At 39.9% G+C, this 18685-nt stretch overlaps 1 pseudogene; it reads right to left on the minus strand.

The window, feature by feature from the left end:
* Nucleotides 1–658: 658 nt before the first annotated feature.
* LOC146380117 (myelin-associated glycoprotein-like) lies at nucleotides 659–12469 on the minus strand (annotated as a pseudogene).
* Between the last annotated feature and the right edge of the window lie 6216 nt (nucleotides 12470–18685).

Genomic DNA, 18685 nt, shown 5'->3' on the forward strand with positions numbered 1-18685 from the left:
CAGCACAAGTTAAATGGAGGATCACAAAGTCACCATTCACATGTTGCACTAGACTAAATGACTTTGCAGTCAGTGTGTAAATTAAAATCACCTACCAAAAGGACTTGGTAAAATTAGCAACAATATATTAAAACAGATCAGAGAATGCATTCAGAGTCATCACAGGATTTAGGAGGTTGGTGGATAATAATGCAGCAAACTGGACTTAACTTTGAAGGAATGAAATGAGCTCAGAGTAAATGGGTCATAACTAAAGTTGCACTTGTAAATCACTGCTATTCCCCCAACACAGCCTGAACACTTCAGGCTATTAACACTTATTTAATAGTAATAGCAAGAACAAGGAACAAGACTGTAATAGATTGTAAAATTACAGCATTTTCCAAACAATATGCTGAATCAGTCTTACAGAAGTGTGATGTTTGATCAATATTCATGGATAAACTATTAACAATAAAATGGTCAGGTTGAAGGAGCTCCTGTTTAATAGAGTCAGGGCAGTGAAACAATGATATATAATTATCCACAGAGTAAATGTTTCCATTCGTGCAACACTGGTTTTTACACTCAAAATAAAATGGTCATGAACAAACTGTTGAACATCACTGCAGTGAATTTAATGATATTTTGAGGTGGAGTTTTTCCTCCTGTTGAAACTTTAGTTGATGTGTTGCAATGTGACTCTGCTCATCTGACAGCGTTTAGTCTCTGATTTGTTGGAGTTTCTTGATCTGAACCAGCTGAAGAAAAGAACAAAAAAATAAACCACAAAGAATGAATTATTTTATTTTACTACAGATGAGTTAGTTGGTTTCAAATGCGTGTATCACAGAAACATTTGTCTCACCACTCAAATACGATCAGTGTGATCACGAGCATTATGATTCCCACAGTCTTCACTATAGCGTAGACACCAACCCGGTTTCCACCTGCAATGCAGAAAACAGTAAACAAGATTGTTTTGGGTGAAAAAAAAAGTTTTCAAGTCTAAAACATGAACAACCACATGTTGTAGGATAAATTACAAGATTTGAACTTCATAAAGCTACATTTAATTCTTTCTCAACTCATTTTTTAGGAATACAACAAAAAATGATTAAAAACAACAGCTATGCTGAGGTGTCTTTAGGAGCATCTGGGGAAAGAAATATCCAATAGATCAAATTCTGACTGTCACCACTCAAAGATGATCAGTATGATCACTGAGCATTATGATTCCCACAGTTCACTATAGTGTAGACACCAACCAGTTGTATGTAATGCAAGGACATTTCAGAGCAAAGAAAATTGTATGAATTGACAGAATAAATGTTTAATAGTAAATGAAACAATTTAAGGTGAATTTAAGTGAAGATGACAACTACCTTTAAACAAAAGTGTAAAAGCTGCTGCAGGATCACACTTTTCTTTTTAATGTTTAAAGGCTGAACGACCACACTGTGAAGGATGAAGTACAATTGTGATTTTTATAAAATGAAATTCAGTCTCTTATAAAGCACATTTCTTTTTCCTCACTCATGAAGCGTATCACAGAGAAAATTAGAAAAACGGAAAATTTTAAAAATAACTGGTGAGTAACTTTACCTCCAACAGTCATGTTAATCTCTCCTGATGTCTGATTACCCAGATCATTAGTGGCCACACAGTAATAAACTCCTCCATCTGTTACATTGAAGCTGTAAATCTCTCCTTCAGATACTTTCACAGCTCCATCTCTGCTCTTCTTGAACCAGGTGAAGCTGCTGACTGGAGGTTTGGCTCTGCTGGAGCAGGTCAGCTTCACCCAGCTGCCTGCTGACACCAAACCTGATGGACTGATGGATGCTAAGGTGTCTTTAGGAGCAACTGGAGAAATAAAAGAGAGAAAGTGATATCCCATATACTATATTGTCCTATAGGATTAAGTTCAACAACAAACTCTGATTGTCCTACATGAAACACTGAGAGTCTCTTCTGTCTCTGCTGTCTTGGGGTCTTTTCCTTGGGTCACAGGATATCTGGCAGAGCAGCTGATCTTCTTTCCATCATGTGTGTCTGACAGAGTGATGTTCTGCTGGATTTTAGTTGTAAAGCTTCCATCTGTGTTTTCCTCTATTTTGTTGTGAGAGTCTTGTTGGAGATTCCAGGTGAGTTGAGGAGGGGAGTGTGGACAGGGAGTGAGAGCTGAGCAGGTTATAGTGACAGACTCCTTCTCCTTCAGAGAGTCCAGTCTACCATGAAAATAAAACAACATATCTAAAGAAGACCCACAAACACCGCTTTCTCTGAGCCTGTATGTATTTAAGATGGACTGAGATGAAGACAAAGTCTGTCCTGTGAACTGACCAGTCAAAAAGTTAAGCTGCTTCTCAAAATTGCCCAAAGTCTGTATCCTGAGCTGAAGATGAGAGGGAACATCCTGGTTTTTAAATTTATACTTAAAGAGTCCATGAACTAAACTGGACTTTTATAACATAATGAAACAATGAAAATATAAAAAAAAGCAGCAAAGGAAAGAAATTGAGTGCAATCCCGTCCGAAGCATTAATGTAGAAATATTTCAGAGTCTCAAGTCAATAACCCCCCCCCCCCCCCCCCCCCCCCCCACACACACACACACACACACACACAAAAGAAAAAACCATTGACATTTCTCAGTTTTAATCCATAAAATGTTCTTTTGTAAATGTCTGCATTAAATTACGAAACAAAGTCGGGACAATAATTTTGAGTGTTGTTACTTTTAGCTTCAGCCAATATTGTTGACAATGAAATCAAACAATAGAGAGCGAGTATCAGAACAAAGGTTTGTATAATTTTATAATATAAATTTTATTAAAAACTTCAGTCTTTACCTTTGACTGATATTCGAAGAGGATTCTTTTAAGCTGTTGCCTTGAATGGTTCACTCTCTACTCTGAAGAAGTATGTGTCTGTGTGGTTTGTGGTTAAATTAGAAAACAGAGTGGTGCAGTCTCTCTGACTCAGGTTCCCAGTAATACTCATTGGATAGATGCTAACTGCTCCACTACTGTTGAAGATCACATTGTTTGGATATTTGTTAAAGAGACCATTATTTTTAATCCACACTCCAAAGATTTTTCCAGCTCTGTTAAATTTCTGTTCTTCTTTGGTGCTGAAGTTACATGGGATTTGCAAACAAGATCCACTCAGTGCTTCCATCTGCTTTGGTGCAGTCATGTAGAGTGCTATCCAGTCAGCATAACCAGTCAAAGCACCTGTAAATACAGTTTCATTATGAACAAGCTGCTGTCCTTTCCTCTGCTGTTCACTGTTTGTAAACTGTTTACATTTTCAATCACAATACGAACTGCTGGCTCTGTCTTTCAGGTTGTTTTAAAGTGGGTGAAAGTTAAATTACAAATGAATCCAATAATGTCTTTGAATAACTGAACAATCAGCTCACCTGAAACAAAGAGAACAATCAGTAACATGCTGACTGTCATCATCTTCACACACAGAAACACGTTCCTGGAATCATAAAAGAAATATATATAATAAAAATCAACAAAAAACAGATTATGATTTTGTGATCATTATTTACATCTGTTGATGTAATAAAGTCTAAGATTAAAGCACAAGTTTATAAAATTACATGATGTGTCAGTCAGTTCACTGAAAGAAATATAAAAGTTTAATTTATAAAGTTAATTAATAAAAGGAATAAAATGTTCCTTTCATAATAAGCACATGTGTTTTACTGTAACATTAGGCTGTTTCTAAGGAAGTTTTTAAAGACTGTGAAGTGCACTTCACACACACACACCCACACAGTTCTTTGTAGCCAGATACTACGTTTATTTTGAGGTTTCGTTTGTTGGGACAGTTCCACAGTCTGGACAGCTCCAGTCTCAGCTGTTCCCAGCTTCCCCTCCGCTCCTCTCCCGTCTCACTAAAAAAGGGAAGGAAACCGTCATCAGACCAAACGCCATCAGCTGTGTTCTCTTTTTTTTTTTTGCCTGTCCCATTTGGTTCTTTAGCCGTCAGAATTGTTGTCTGAAGACCAACAAGGATACCCAATGGATTTACTTTGCCAAATGGATCATCACGGCCTTGCCGTATTGGTCCATTTGATCGACCTTTGTTGTTATTATTTATTTTATTTTATTTTCAGTTGTTACAGACGGGACAGACATGATTGAGGGATACGAAAGGGAGAAAGAAAGATGAAGGAAAAGAAAAACAGAAGGGAAGAGGGACAGTGAGAAAGGGCAAGGAAAGATAAGATAAGATAAGATAAGATGACCTTTATTAGTCCCACAGGTGGGAAATTTGTTTTGTTACAGCAAGAGTGCAAAGTTATGTAGCAGAAATTAGAAAACACTGGAATGCAATAGAATAAAATAAAATAAAATACTATATACAATAGAATAAAATACAATAATATATACAATAAAATAAATAGAATACAAATGCTATATACAACTGAGTAAGAAAATACAAAAGTACAACTTTGTCAGAGAAAGAATTGCACATATAGCAGTCTTATTGCACGTGTGAGGGTTTGATCAGCTGCAACAGTCTTTGTTGTGGAGTCTGACAGCAGTGGGGAGGAAAGACCTGCGAAATCTCTCCGTCCCACACCGTGGGTGCTGCAGCCTGCCACTGAAGGAGCTGCTCAGTGCTGTCAGAGTCTCCTGCATGGGGTGGGAGATGTTGTCCAACAGGGATGACAGCTTAGCCACCATTCTCCTGTCACTCACCACCTCCACTGGGTCCAGAGGGCATCCTAGAACAGAGCTGGCCCTTCGGATCAGCCTGTTCAGTCTCTTCCTGTCCCCAGCAGAGATGCTGCCACCCCAGCAGACCACACCATAAAAGATGGCTGAGGCCACCACAGAGTCATAGAAGGTCTTCAGGAGTGGGCCCTCCACTCCAAACGACCTGAGTCTCTGCACCCATATGGAAAAGAAATAGTAAAAACATATATGATTTACTCATGAAAGTGGCCACTTTCATGAGTAAATCATATATAAATCATATAAGGCTTACATGATTTACTCGTGAAAGTGGCCACTTTCTCATTACTTTCATATATTTTTTTAGTAAGTATCCAAAACATACAAGTTTCATTATATAATTTTTCAAGGGATCTTATATGTGTTTTCACTCTTGTATGCTTTTCATACAAGTTTCATACAAGACAGATACAAACTTTATAAGATTTATATACATCTTTTCCATATGGGGCAGCAGGTACAGCCTGCTCTGCCCTTTCCTGTAGAGGGCGTCTGAGTTATGAGTCCAGTCCAGTTTGTTGTTCAGATGAACACCAAGCTACCTGTAGCTGTCCACAGCCTCAATGTCCATACTTTGGATGTTCAGTGGTGGCAGTGGAGGATGCGTGTGCCTGCGGAAGTCTACCACCAGCTCCTTGGTTTTACTGCCATTGATCTGGAGGTAGTTCAGCTGGCACCAGTCCACAAAGTCTTGAGTCAGTCCTCTGTACTCCTTGTCGTCCCCATCAGTGATGAGGCCGACTATTGCAGAGTCATCAGAGAACTTCTGCAGGAAGCACTGGGTGGAGTTGTGGGAGAAGTCTGCAGTGTAGATGGTGAAGAGGAACGGAGCCAGAACCGTTCCCTGTGGGGCCCCCATACTGCAGATGACCCTGTCCGACACACAGCCCTGAGTCCTCACATACTGTGGTCGGTCGGTGAGGTAGTCCAAAATCCAGGTAGTGAGGTGATGGTCCACTCCAGAGTTCTCCAGCTTGTCCTTCAGAACCGAGGGAAGAATAGTGTTGAATAGTGAGAAGAGAAAACAAGCAAAAAAAACAGAGCAACATACTACACAACACCATCACGTTAATCTAGCCAAATGTAAACAGCAGTAAATACTAAATATTGAATGTTGTTGTGTAGCAAGCAGGACCGACAGCGCACAATGTGCTTGGAAATAGCAGCCAATAGAGGTGTAGTTTATGTCTATGAACAGTGAACACCCGTGTGCACACCTCTGTGGATCAGCGCGCTTGTATTCAAAAGGTTTTCCCATGTAATGGTCTGCTAGAGGATGCAGAGAGCCATAGCCCCGTCCCCCAGAGCATGAAGCAGGCATGGAGGAGATCCAGGCTCCAGACATCCAGAGGCCCCCAGAGTGCGAGAGCCCAAGGAGGACCACCGGAGGGGCATCCGTGCCACTCTCCTGGGAAGAGCTGAGGAGAGCCCCAGATGAGGGGTCACCCAGTAGCCACGGAGCAGAAGCCAGAGGGGGCTGCAGTGGCGTGCCCACCGGCTCTGCTGGCAGCCAGCTGTACCAGAGTGAACCCCGCATCCCAGATCCCAATTGGACGGCCAACACCTCCACCCAGCCCCCCCGCCCCGATGGCCAGCAGAGAACAGGGGTGTGTCCCCTCCGCTCCTCTCCCGTCTCACTAAAAAAGGGAAGGAAACCGTCATCAGACCAAACGCCATCCGCTGTGTCTCACCCGCCTCTCCAGCACCGCCCCGTTAAGCTCACTGCACCACTACTCCCCTTGCAGCCCAGCCCGGGACCACACCTCCGCCACAGACGACATGCTCTTTGAGAAAATCACAAGTCAAAAATAATAAATGTGTTTCAGTTTAGAAAGTTAAGACATAAAAGCAGTAAAATGTTTCTTTACCCCACATTACATCTGATGATTGTCCTATGAGTGAAACAATGCAGCCTTTAGTAGAACTATTATAAACTGTAAAATACAAATTATCATCTGAGGAAGGACATGAAGAGACACCCACTGACTGTAGCGCTGCATAATGAAGTCTGTTTTGTGCCACCTGCTTATTTCCTGTGAAAAAAGTCAGATGTTGCCCTTAAAGACAATTTTAAACTTTTGGTCTGTCGAAGCCTCTGACCTTAACCTTACACAACTGATTTAATCATTCTTAGTATGAATGTACAACCTGTGCTAACACAAATCATGCTGATGGACTATGACAGACTTTCTCTCTCTCACTCTACACACACACGTTATCTGGACAGTTTCTATGCTGACAGCTTTAGGGTTAGGGTGCTGTAAGGTGTTGTTATCCTTAGGAGTATGGGTTACTCCACACACGTTTGTGGAAGTTCATATAATGCTCCAGCATCAAGTGTTGCTTGCCATTTGACTGCTGGCCCCTGAGAAGTGTATGTGTGCTACTGGAGTGGTGATACTAGAAGATATAAGTGGCAAAGCTGGGGAACCTGTTTGTTCTGTCATTTGGTAAAGTGATGTACTATTATTTATTAGTAGAAGCTTGGTAGGGGTTTTCTGACTTTACTTTTTTAACTGACTTTACTGAGAGTGAGCTTTTATTTACAGTTGGTGATGGAGACCAAAAGAAAAGAAACATACAGGAACACAGGGAAATAATAATAGAGGCAACATGAATGATAACAAACAGCAGTAATGCAGGGGATTACAAGCAGACGGGCCAACAAGGAATAGAAGACTGCACACACTATAAATACACACCAGGTAATGCGGCAGGAAAGGACAACAGGAGGCAGGCACAGCTGGGATTAATCTGACATAACGAGACGCAGGAAGTAAAGCAGACTACACTGAAAAAGGACCAGGATTGTCAAAGTAAAACAGGAAACACACAGGCTGAACTCAAGACATGTAAGCTTAACACAATGACCGAGGAGACACAGGCTGTGTCCCAATCCAGTGACCGCACACTCCGGAGAACGCATTTTTAGACCTATTACATCACAGTGACGCGACGACGGCTGTCCGAATTCGAAGTGTACTCCAAATGTGTACTCCAAATGTGTACTCCAAATGCGCCGTCGATTTCCCCAAATTTCAAGCTTGGTCCGGTGTATGCTTCGTGGTCCCATATATCCCACAATTCATAGCGCGGCGTTGGGTGTGGATAATTTTGCTGAAGCGGAGCGGCTGAAGAGTAAACTTTCAAAAGTAAGTACAGTACTGAATATTATTATGTAACTTATTTATGTGCAAATGAAGAACATAAAAATGAAGAACATAAAAACATTACTGTTGGCCACATGTCAGCAAAGTTACAAACATTAGCGATGTTTGTCCTAACTTGGCTTTAAAGGCTTTACTTTAAAATATACGCCGTTCAATAGTCGACCTTAATCTTACAGAGATGTGATGATTTTATGGATAATTAAAGTCAGTCATATATCCACAAACACAACAAGCTGAAAGTCAGTGATGCTGCTCGGTTTGCAGTCCTGAATATCACGGCACAAGCAGGATTCACTGGACTGTTAATGTTAGCTATGTTATATTGCTGCCTCTGTTCGGTGGTGTCGAGCCAAACGGACTTTAATGTGTGTTTGAACAAGCTGACGGTTCACTCGTTAAGCTGAAAGAAAGATGCTTTAATCACAGGAGTCACACATGTGTCCACTGTACCATCTGGGAACTCTTCTTGTTTAGCACTCGTAATAACACAAACACTAAATCCTCCTTCTCTTGTGCTGTTTTGTAGCAGTGTATACACCTGAGACTGTCACCTGTCTGTCTGTCCTGCACTCTCTCTCTGTTTCTTTCTCTCTGATTGTGTAATAAAAGAATGAACATGTATTTATAAGTTACACTTGTGTTTGAATCCTGCAGCTTATCACACATTTGATTTCCATGTGTGACAACTGCAAGTGTCCAGAGTGAGGACAGACTGAGGGACCCACTGCTGCACATCATCTGTGAGGCCTTGCATCCCTGATGATCCACCAGGACAAACTCAGCAGTGTGTGAGGAAGAGGAGGAGGAAGAGCCAGCAGCAGCTGACAGATGGAGAGAATAGACAGACTGTTCCCTGTTTGTGAAGGACTGATAGAAAAGTTTAAAATAACTAATTGTCTGTCCTGAATCAGTCTTATTAGGTAATGTTCAAATAATTTTATCCTCCCAGTGTTTTCAGTGTGGGAGAAAGTACTCAGGGCCTTCAAGTTACACACTATGAAAGGCAGCAACAAGTTTAATGTTCAGAAACCTAAAGTATGTATCTGCAGCAGAATGGAGCTAAAAATAAATGTTTGTTTCAGTTCTATGAAGCTTTGAGTATTTTGGATTAGTAGCACTGCTGTGTTTGTTGCATCATATTGCTGTAATTGTTTATATGCTTTATATATTCTGAGGTAAGTTGATCTATAGTGTTACATCATATTCTATAAGGATGTTATGTGTTTGTATACTTTCTGCCCAGTTTGACCCATTTAGCAGAAGTCAGCCTGTTTAAGGCTCTGATATCTATTCTGTATGACATAAGGAGTTATGACATGGTCTGATTTTCTCACCCAATAAAGGAATATTTCATATATCAATCTACTCTTCATTTTATCAGAAACAGTTTTCACAGCTCATACATTTGCTTTTACACATATATGTAAGCATTGTGCCAAATTTAGTAATGCCAACATATTAAACGAACAATATTTACCTCTTATATATAATACATCTATATATACACTGTAACAGATACTTGTCTTTGAGTGAAGATTTAAGGTGATAGGAAATATAAATAACTGCAACTTGAATCTTTGACACAGAGTTCAAGCTCACTGCTGTAATATATCCTGTAATATATAAGAACTGTTTTTTCTAGGTATTTTTTTAAAGCAGTTTCATAATAAAATGTTGCTTGTCCATCCATATATTTTCTTTTCTTTTCCTTGTATTAAAATGTGTTGGAATATAATAAAAACTTTACACAAAGCAGTTTATGTAAGACTAAAATCTCAGTAAATATGCACATGAAAATTACTTTACATGTGCCTGTGAGTGCAGTGAATTAAAGATACAAAGTTATTGAATAAAAGCAATAAAATGTTTCCTTACCAAAAAAGCCCAAGTATAGTCTTTCATTTTATAATTTTAGCAGAATTACAGTGAACCATGTTGTCCAGCTGATGTTAGAAAGAAGGAAGTACAGAAAGAGAACTTGCTGTTTAAGAAGGTGGAATAATGTCACAAAGCTGCTGTAGGCGTCACATGATGAGTCTGAGAAAAACTGTTCACTTCTGCTGATATACTGTGATAGAGGAAGTCAGACATATACTTAAAGTCACAAATTACCTACACACCCTCAAACATCTTTTTACCTACTTGAGTTTTTTAAGCTTCTGCACGTTTACAGAATATTTATCAACATGAAATAATCCTGAATTATGTTCACATGTATAGAGAAGCTATGCAAACATAATGTGTTGAAAGAATAAGCAAGATGCAGATTTAGTGAAAACAAAAATTGTGATTTTCAACTCCACTTTCCTTTTTCTTAAAAATGTTCATGTATGTTATTAAATACATTTCATATATTTGGTGGAAGTTTTGCTGGCCCTGTCCCCCTGGAGGTTACATTTCTTATTAACAAAAGAAAGAAAAACACTCATCTGCCACAATATTTTTAAGGTTGCCGACACTGGGAGACACATTCTAAAAAAAGATTTATAATCAGGAACAAAAAAACCTGGAAACATAGAGCAGGGAAACTGAAAATAGGCACCCCTGCCTACAACCCCCAAGAGAGAGTTCAGCGACCACACCAGAACATCCAGCAACGTGCCCCCAAAACCAACAAGTAGCCACATCTCGAGAGGGGCAGCAGGAAGCAGTAGGGAGGGGCAAGCCCACTCTCCATGACCAAGTCCCACAGGGGCCAAGGCTCAGCAAGCCCCAGACTGAGGCCCAGCCATGCACAGACACAGACACACACACATTTACACACCCAGAGCATTTACTCGCTCACACATACCCACCCAATTATGACACACAGGACTCTGTTGACCAACTTACTCAAAACACAGTCCTTCCACAGTGACTTTGCGCTGCCACAAGTGCATACATTTTGTCTCTGAGGCTGGTCAGCTCGCTCTCACCAGTCCCTCGGTAGAAAGTGGAGGTATGCTTTCTCCTCCAGGAAGAGCAGATGCTGCTGAGCCCGTTTGACTAATGATGCTGTCAGTTATCTGTACCCAAAAAAACTTGAACCTCCTTGCACAGGAATGTTGTCAATGATGGGGGGTAATGACTGGGCTGTTTTGTTCTAAAGTCAGTGATTATCTACTTGGATTTCTCGATTTCTCAGAAACAGATTGTTACAGTGGAAGAGAGGTCACTGTTATCCCCAATGAGACCCATCACAGCTGTGTGATGCTAATGCAGCTCTGCAGTCATGTGTCAGCAGCCTGAACAGCAGTGGGCTCAGGAAACAGCCCCGAGGGAAGCCGAGGGAGAAGGAGCTTGTGATGATGTTTCCTACTCTCGCTGACTGAGACACATTGGGTGCTGATACCAAGGAGCGTCAGTTTGCTCACCAGCAGCTTGGGGATGATCTTATTGAATGCTGAGCTGAATTCAACAAACAGCAGTCGTACGACTGTTCTTCTCCTCCACATGTGTTAAGCTCTGGAGAAGAGCAGAAGAATTGGCGTCCTCTGTGGAGTGGTTTGGCCTGTAAGCAAACTAGAATGGACAAATATGGCGGGCAGTGTAGAGATATTGTAGTGCTTTACCAGCCTCTCAAAGCACTTGATCATTATAAGAGTTAGTAAAATAGGGCAGTAGTCATGAAAACGTGTTTAATATTGATGGTGTTTTCATACATGCTCAGAGTGGTTTAGTCAGCATTTTATATGTGTACAAACTCAGAGCCCTCTGAAGCAGAGCAGTGCAAAAAAATAAGAAATAGGATAGGTTTCACATATTCCTTATTTCAGTGATACCACATCACAAACATTATTGGAACTTGCTGCTGAAAATGCTTCTCATGTAAAATATGTAATTATATAGCAGTAATTATTATCATGTGACAGAATTTTATATAGACATGTATTCATACACAAAACTGACAGTTTCTAATGTAACGCTTCTAAGAAACATGGAAACATGTCTGTAGTACATTAGGTATCCACTGTGGTAGGCAGCGATAATGGAAGGACGCTGCACCAATCCGTCGTGGTGAAGAGGGAGCTGAGTGTAAAAGCGAAGCTCTCAATTTACCGGTCGATCTACGTCCCTACCCTCACCTATGGCCACGAGCTGTGGGTAGTGACCGAAATAACGAGATCGCGGATACAAGCGGCGGAAATGAGCTTCCTCCAAAGGGTGGCTGGCCTCTCCCTTAGAGATAGGGTGAGAAGTTCAGCCATCCAGAAGGGGCTCAGAGTAGAGCTGATGCTCCTCCACATCGAAAGGAGCCAGCTGCAGGAGGTGGCTGGGGAGAGGGAGGTCTGGGCTTCACTGCTTAGGCTGCTGCCCCGGTGACCCGGCCCCGGATAAAGTGGATGATGATGGATGGATGGATGGGTGTTTCTGTGTCTGCATGTTGTTTGTGGAAACAAACTGACATTTTCCCTCTCTTGTTTCTACATAAAGCTTTTCAAGACATAAACAGAAAAAATTGCTCTGTTTTCGCTTTGATAAATTTCACACTGTAAATTATTGAAAAATGTCTTAGATTGACCAAATAAGCAGCTCACCTGAAAAAAAGACGACCATCAGTAACATCCCGATTGTCACCATGTTCAGAAACTCATTCCCTGCATTTGTGAACAAAAATGATTTTTTATTTAAATGATTTCACACATGGAGATTTTATACTGTACCGGTGTGTTTCAAAACAAGTTAACAATAAAAACTTTCATCAGCAGATTTTCCATTCTTTTATTACCAAAGATGAAGAAAATCTAAAGAGCTGTGTGATTTGAAACCGCTTGAAAAAAGAAAACAATAACATAACAGTTCCTGGAAAACTGAAGCATCAATAAATAAAATATGTATGCATCCCTACGGTAAAAGAAGAATAAACAAAAGTTTTTGTGACAAGCAGCAGTAAAATGTTTCCTTACCAAATGCACCCAAGTGAAGATCTCACAGTGAAAAGAAAGTGTTTTTAGCAGCCAGTACAGTGAAACATTTAGCCTAGTTGTCATTAGATAAAAAAACATGCAGTTCAAGAAAGTTCAATAAGTCTGTTTTGTCTGTTTGCAAAGCTGCTAGAGGTGTGACACGATGCCCCTGAAATACAGCAGTGCAAAACTCATCAGTTTTTAGCTTCCTGCAAAAATCCTGTGAAAGAGGAAGTCAGACATGACAGCTGCTTAAGTCTGAAATTACTTCCTCACCCTCAAAGACTTTTTACTACCATGAGTTATACCAAGAATGTATAAGTTGAGAATAGATACACTCTGTGCCATCACCTGTCTGTGTTAAGCTATTTTTCAGTCTTTGAACTGTGAATAAATCCTGCTGTGTGATGTCCTGCACTGAGTCTAAAGAAGGTCTCTGCTTGAAGAAGACAGTCTCTCTGTAATGGACATCTTCATTTTCTGCTGTTCTTCTGCTTCTTGAAGAGACAGACTCAGTGAAATCAAACATACCAAAGTTGAATTGTGATGTCGAGCTGGAGGAAAACTCTCATGCACTTCATTTTGATACTAATCTGTTAAGCATTTTAATTTACAACCAGGGCATGAAGAGTTGGCTCTGTCCTCAGATTCTTTTAGCTTTGTTTCTAAAAGAAATTTAGATTGTTAAAATAGTCTGTATCTTTAAAAACTCTGGAGCAGGTCAGCTCACCTGAAACAAAGAGAACGATCAGTAATGTGCATACTGTTAGACAGCAACTGACTCACTGGAATGGCAAATATACAAAATACTAGCTAATTCATTGTTTGTTGATTACTAGAGAGTTTTTTATTGTCTTTAATTCACAATAAAAAACTTGCCCTGTACAACCAGAGTTGAACCATGTCTAATAAAGGTGATTATTCATCTCTGTGAGTTCAAAGTGGCTGAAAAATAAAACTTATAATTGCACAACAGCTTTTGACTTTTTGTGAGTAAAACTCAAACGCCAGTAAATGAAATTCCTGAACATGTCTGTCAGAGCAGTATGAGAAAAATGGCAAAATAAAACTGAGAATTCAAAACATTTCAGTACCAAACAAGCTGATTTGGTACTGATTTCAGAGCAAAATGAAGTCACCTTTAGCACAGTTACAATAAACCATGCTGACTAGTTGTTTTCATGATAGGTAGAGTAACCTTTACATATCAACTGACTATCACGCTGCATAAAGAGGTTAGTTTTGTCCTTTATTGTTATATGTGATAAATGAGGAAGTCAGCGATTCTTGTTTCTTAAAAGTCTAAAATGATGTGCACAGCCTCAAAAAAAGAAAAAGAAGAAAGCCTCCAAGTTTGATCTTACAGAATAAGTTTAATTTCTCCCAGAATGAATACCACTTTGTACTGTAACAGCAGCTGTCATTGATGAGCTCTACTAACACATGATGAGAGAATTAATGATAAAAAATGCTTTTCTGCTAAAAACTATCATCTTTCTCTTATCTTAAAAACAATACATTAAAGTGTCATTAAATGAGATCTGTCTCTATTAGATATGTGTCTCGTAGACAAACCAGTGAAGTGATGTAAATTATATAATCTACTCATGTTTGATATATTGATAGAAAAAGACAACAAGCATTGTATTGGGGAGAGATGAACTATATGTGGTTAAACTCATAGTTCACATGTGAAAAAGTGACCAAATGTCATAAACTGCTGTGAATAGTGCCTCAGTGCTTTATTTCAGTCCCTCCATGATGGCTCCTCTTCTTTCTCAGATTTCTGCGGCCTGAGGTATTCATTAAGCACATTGTCAGTTGTGGCATCTTCCTCATATACTCATTAATGCTTGTTGTTTCATCCTGTACAGGTGGTTCTGGCATTGGCTAGTCCTCGACGTCCTTTCTTCCACCTAGCATACAGTGTCATGGTACTGGACTTGGGTTTAAATCCTCCATTCAACTTCCTTCTCTTAATGTCAGTGGCTTCTATCTCCTCCTTTGACCAGCTTATTATTCCAGCAGGGCATAGGTGTTAATTGCTGAGATCTTGCTCTTGGTAATCAATATCTACACCCCTTCCTATTCAGCTGACTCCTCAGGACTTGTCTGATCCTCTGCAGGTATTTGGTGGTTTTAGCTTTCCTAGCGCCATTTTGTCTGGAGTGTTGTATTCTTGGAGTACTATCCCCTCTTTTTAGTTTGTTACCATACAACTACACTTCTCCAGTACGAATGTTATTTGGATGTCATCGCTGTAGATCCCAGTTGTTAACATCCGTGAATTGATGTTTTGTTCACTCCCCCAGACTAGGCCCCCAATGCTATACATATATATTACTAGGTGTGTAAGGCCAGCAGCAGCTTTTGGTACAGGTTATTCTTCTACAGGACATGGAGGAAGTGCAGCCGCTGCTGGGCCTTGTTTACCAGGGCGTGTTGTGGGTCAGGTGAGGTCAGTGGAAATGTGGGTGCCCAAAAACTTGAAGGTGGAGACTCCACCCATTCTTCATTTATAATAAGAGGGGAGTGGACCTGTTTGAGCCTCCTAAAGTCGATTATGAAGAAGACATAAACATGGATGAACAATTTAAACTGTTGACCAGCAAGCACAAATAACCTTCCAACACATGCTCTGATCAAGCCAAATAGAAGTGGCGCTGGAGCAGTGAGATTAAAGAATCACTAACACATGCACATGTCTTGTGGACTGAATAAAATACATTCTGGTTGCCAAGGGGTGGTAGATGAGGTGCAAAGAAAGTTGCAATGAATTTAGTTATTTACGTCACCTCGAGTTTTGAGAAACGTATGAAATGCATGAATTTAAATTTTGAGTGAAAATAACCTGAACGGACTAGAAAAGAAACAATAACACCGTTTTACATTTGCATAACTCATAAAACAAGTAAAAGTACAAATGCGTACTTAATAAATTTACACAACTTTTTTGTAGTAATATTAATTGTATGTTAAAGGAGATAGAGAATAGGATGGAAAATAGAGGATGCAAAGTCAGTCATCACTAAGGGAGTCTATTGTACATGAAGTCCAGGTGCTGGTTTTCCTTTGTGCCTGTCTGATGCCACAAAGTCATAACATCCTTCATGAATATGGCATGGATCTCCAGCCCTTTTAATTCTGATTTTAAAAGCTGTAGGTTGCAGCCATCGCTCTAACACTGTGTAAAAATATAGCAGGGCTCAGTGCTGGTTCTAATAATCTATTCTTCATATATCCATGCTTGGCAGAGTGTAAATACTGAGGCTGAATGGCCTATGTACAAGTGCACGTACACTTTTTAGAAATGCAAAGCTATCAGCACAAACAGCGGTGTAGAAAAAGCCAGGCAGCAAACCCGTGTCTGCCTAACCAATCAGAGAGCTCCTTACATTGCACTACTCAGTTAATTTATATTTCTTCAGAAATTTGGAAATGAGATAGCTAATCCAATAGTTAATCTGTTATCTAATTTTATAGCTAATCTGATAGCCAATTTGTTAGCTAATAGGAAAGGGAAATGCAGTGAGGAAATGGATTTTTAAATGAGTAGAATCATCATTCTAAATGTCAGAAATAAATCTTTGATTTTTGAATCAAATTTCTTATTTCTCAGAAATTTGCAACAAAAAGATTTAGAAAATCTGTTTTTTTATTTGGATTTCGAAAATGGTTTTTGAAATGATTGTTGAAAATTTTAAATGAGAGTTTAATTCTTTTTTGTGAAATCTATTCATGATCATTTATTCATAAATTATGAATTCATTTTGAAATTGATTTATAATTATTCATTTTTTCATTTAATTATCTAATAGAGAGTACATTGTGACAGTGAAACAAATGTTTGCTGTATTTGATAATAAGAACCCTTATCAGCACTAAAGAAGCATTGAACTCTGCCTTTGTTCAGGATAAACCAAGCAGATGGTGTCTTGAAGAATGGCTAAAGCGACCTGTAACTTGCCAACAGACAGGCGAGGATCGGATGACTTGAGAACAGTTGCTAAACTGGCATAAGAAGCAACCTTCTTATTGCAACCTTCTTATGCAGGAGGTGGAAGAAGCAGTTCCCAGAGAACTGCTGGGAGGATATGGAGGCAAAGGCATAGCATGAACATAGCATGCTAGGCTGGAGGGATCAAAGACGGCATCGATGGCATGTAGAGATGCATGACTGTCTGAAAGCACTGCACCACATCCATGCAGCTAGTAGATGGAGTAGATAGTAGATAGAGCTAGTAGACCCAGATAGCAAATAGGCTTGGTTCTGGTTCTTTTTCATCTGCGAGTGGTTGATTTGGAAGAAGCAGAAACACCAGCAATGACATCGGCATTGACTTTTACACCGTGGGAAAGTGAAAGTGATGTAATGAATAGACAAGTAGCCAACACCTGGGAAAGCAGACATATGAGTGAATGCAGACCTCCCTATTGAACCAATGCACATGCTTCACTACAATACCTACAATAGCATATCAGCAGATGTTGTCAGTAACATTGTCATGGCCTGGGTGAGTGGCTGTGTTTTTCATAGAGCTGGAGTTTTCACCCGTGGGTGGAGCCCCTTCATTCCAATCACAGTCTGCACCTGTTTGCAATTTGGGCTACCTGCACTTAAGAGCAGCAATCTCAGTGAGTCCTGGCCAGATCTTCTGCTAACCTGCTTTAGTGTGAGGCCTCCAAGTTTTTCTATGCATCATAGTTTTCAGCATATGCTCACCTGGTGTTCTTCTCCCTGTGAATTCTCTGGTCAACCATTTAACCATTTAACTATTTAACTATTTATTTAACTATCAGCAGTACTCACCATTTCCAAACGCTGGACCAGCGTTTGGAAATGGTGAGTATTGCTGATGATTATTTTGAGCATGTCACTTTAGATGTTCACAATACAGTTACTTCTGACTTCCTCTTTTGCACGATATAAGCAGGAAGGACAAAACTGACTTCATTATACAGTGTGATAGTCAGTTGATGCATGTGCCACTCTTTCTATCATGAAACTTGTTAGCATGATTTATTGTAAGTGTGTTAAAGAAATTCATTTTGCTCTGAAATCATAGAACTTAATGTAAAGCTTCTTTGGTACTGAAGTCTTTTGATTTCTCAGCTGTATTTTGCCATTTCTCTCATACTGCTCTGACAGATATGTTCAGGAATTTCATTGACTGGTGTTTCAGTTTTACTCACAAAAACTCAAACACTGTGTTATTATAGTTTTTATTTTTCAGCAACTTTGTACTCACAGAAATGAATAATCACTTCTATTTGATATGATCCAACTCTGGTTGCACAAGCAAAGTTTTTATTGTGAATTAAAGACAATCAAAACATTGTACTAATCAACAAATGATGAATTAGCTAGTATTTTGTATATTTGCCAGTCCAGGGAGTCAGTTTCTGTCTGACAGTAGGCACATTACTGATCGTTCTCTTTGGCTATGTTCACACTGCAGGCGACAGCGCATCAAATCTGACTTTTTTGACCCTATTTGACCCATATCCGCTCATGGTATGACAGTTTAAAAGCACAAAACCGATATTTTCAAATCTGACCTTGGTCACTTTCGTATGTGGTACTGAATCCGATACATATCTGATGTTTTAAAAAGCGACTGCTGTTTGAATGGTCATGTGGCATTAAATCCGTCTTTTACGTCACTGACACAAGACAGGCGCCAATTATCAGCACCCGAGAAGACATCGGCTGTGTCCCAATTCAGAGACCGCACGCTTGGAGTACGCATTTTGAGATCTATTACGTCACCGCGGCGCGACGACGGCTGTCCCAATTCGAAGTGTACTCCAAATGCGTACTCCAAATGCGTACTCCAAATGCGCCGTCGATTTCCTCAAATATCAAGCGTGGTCCGATGCACGCTTCGTG

Source organism: Perissodus microlepis, chromosome 9 (assembly GCF_051167445.1).
Source record: "Perissodus microlepis isolate ML-2025 ecotype Zambia chromosome 9, ASM5116744v1, whole genome shotgun sequence".
NCBI classification, from domain to species: domain Eukaryota; kingdom Metazoa; phylum Chordata; class Actinopteri; order Cichliformes; family Cichlidae; genus Perissodus; species Perissodus microlepis.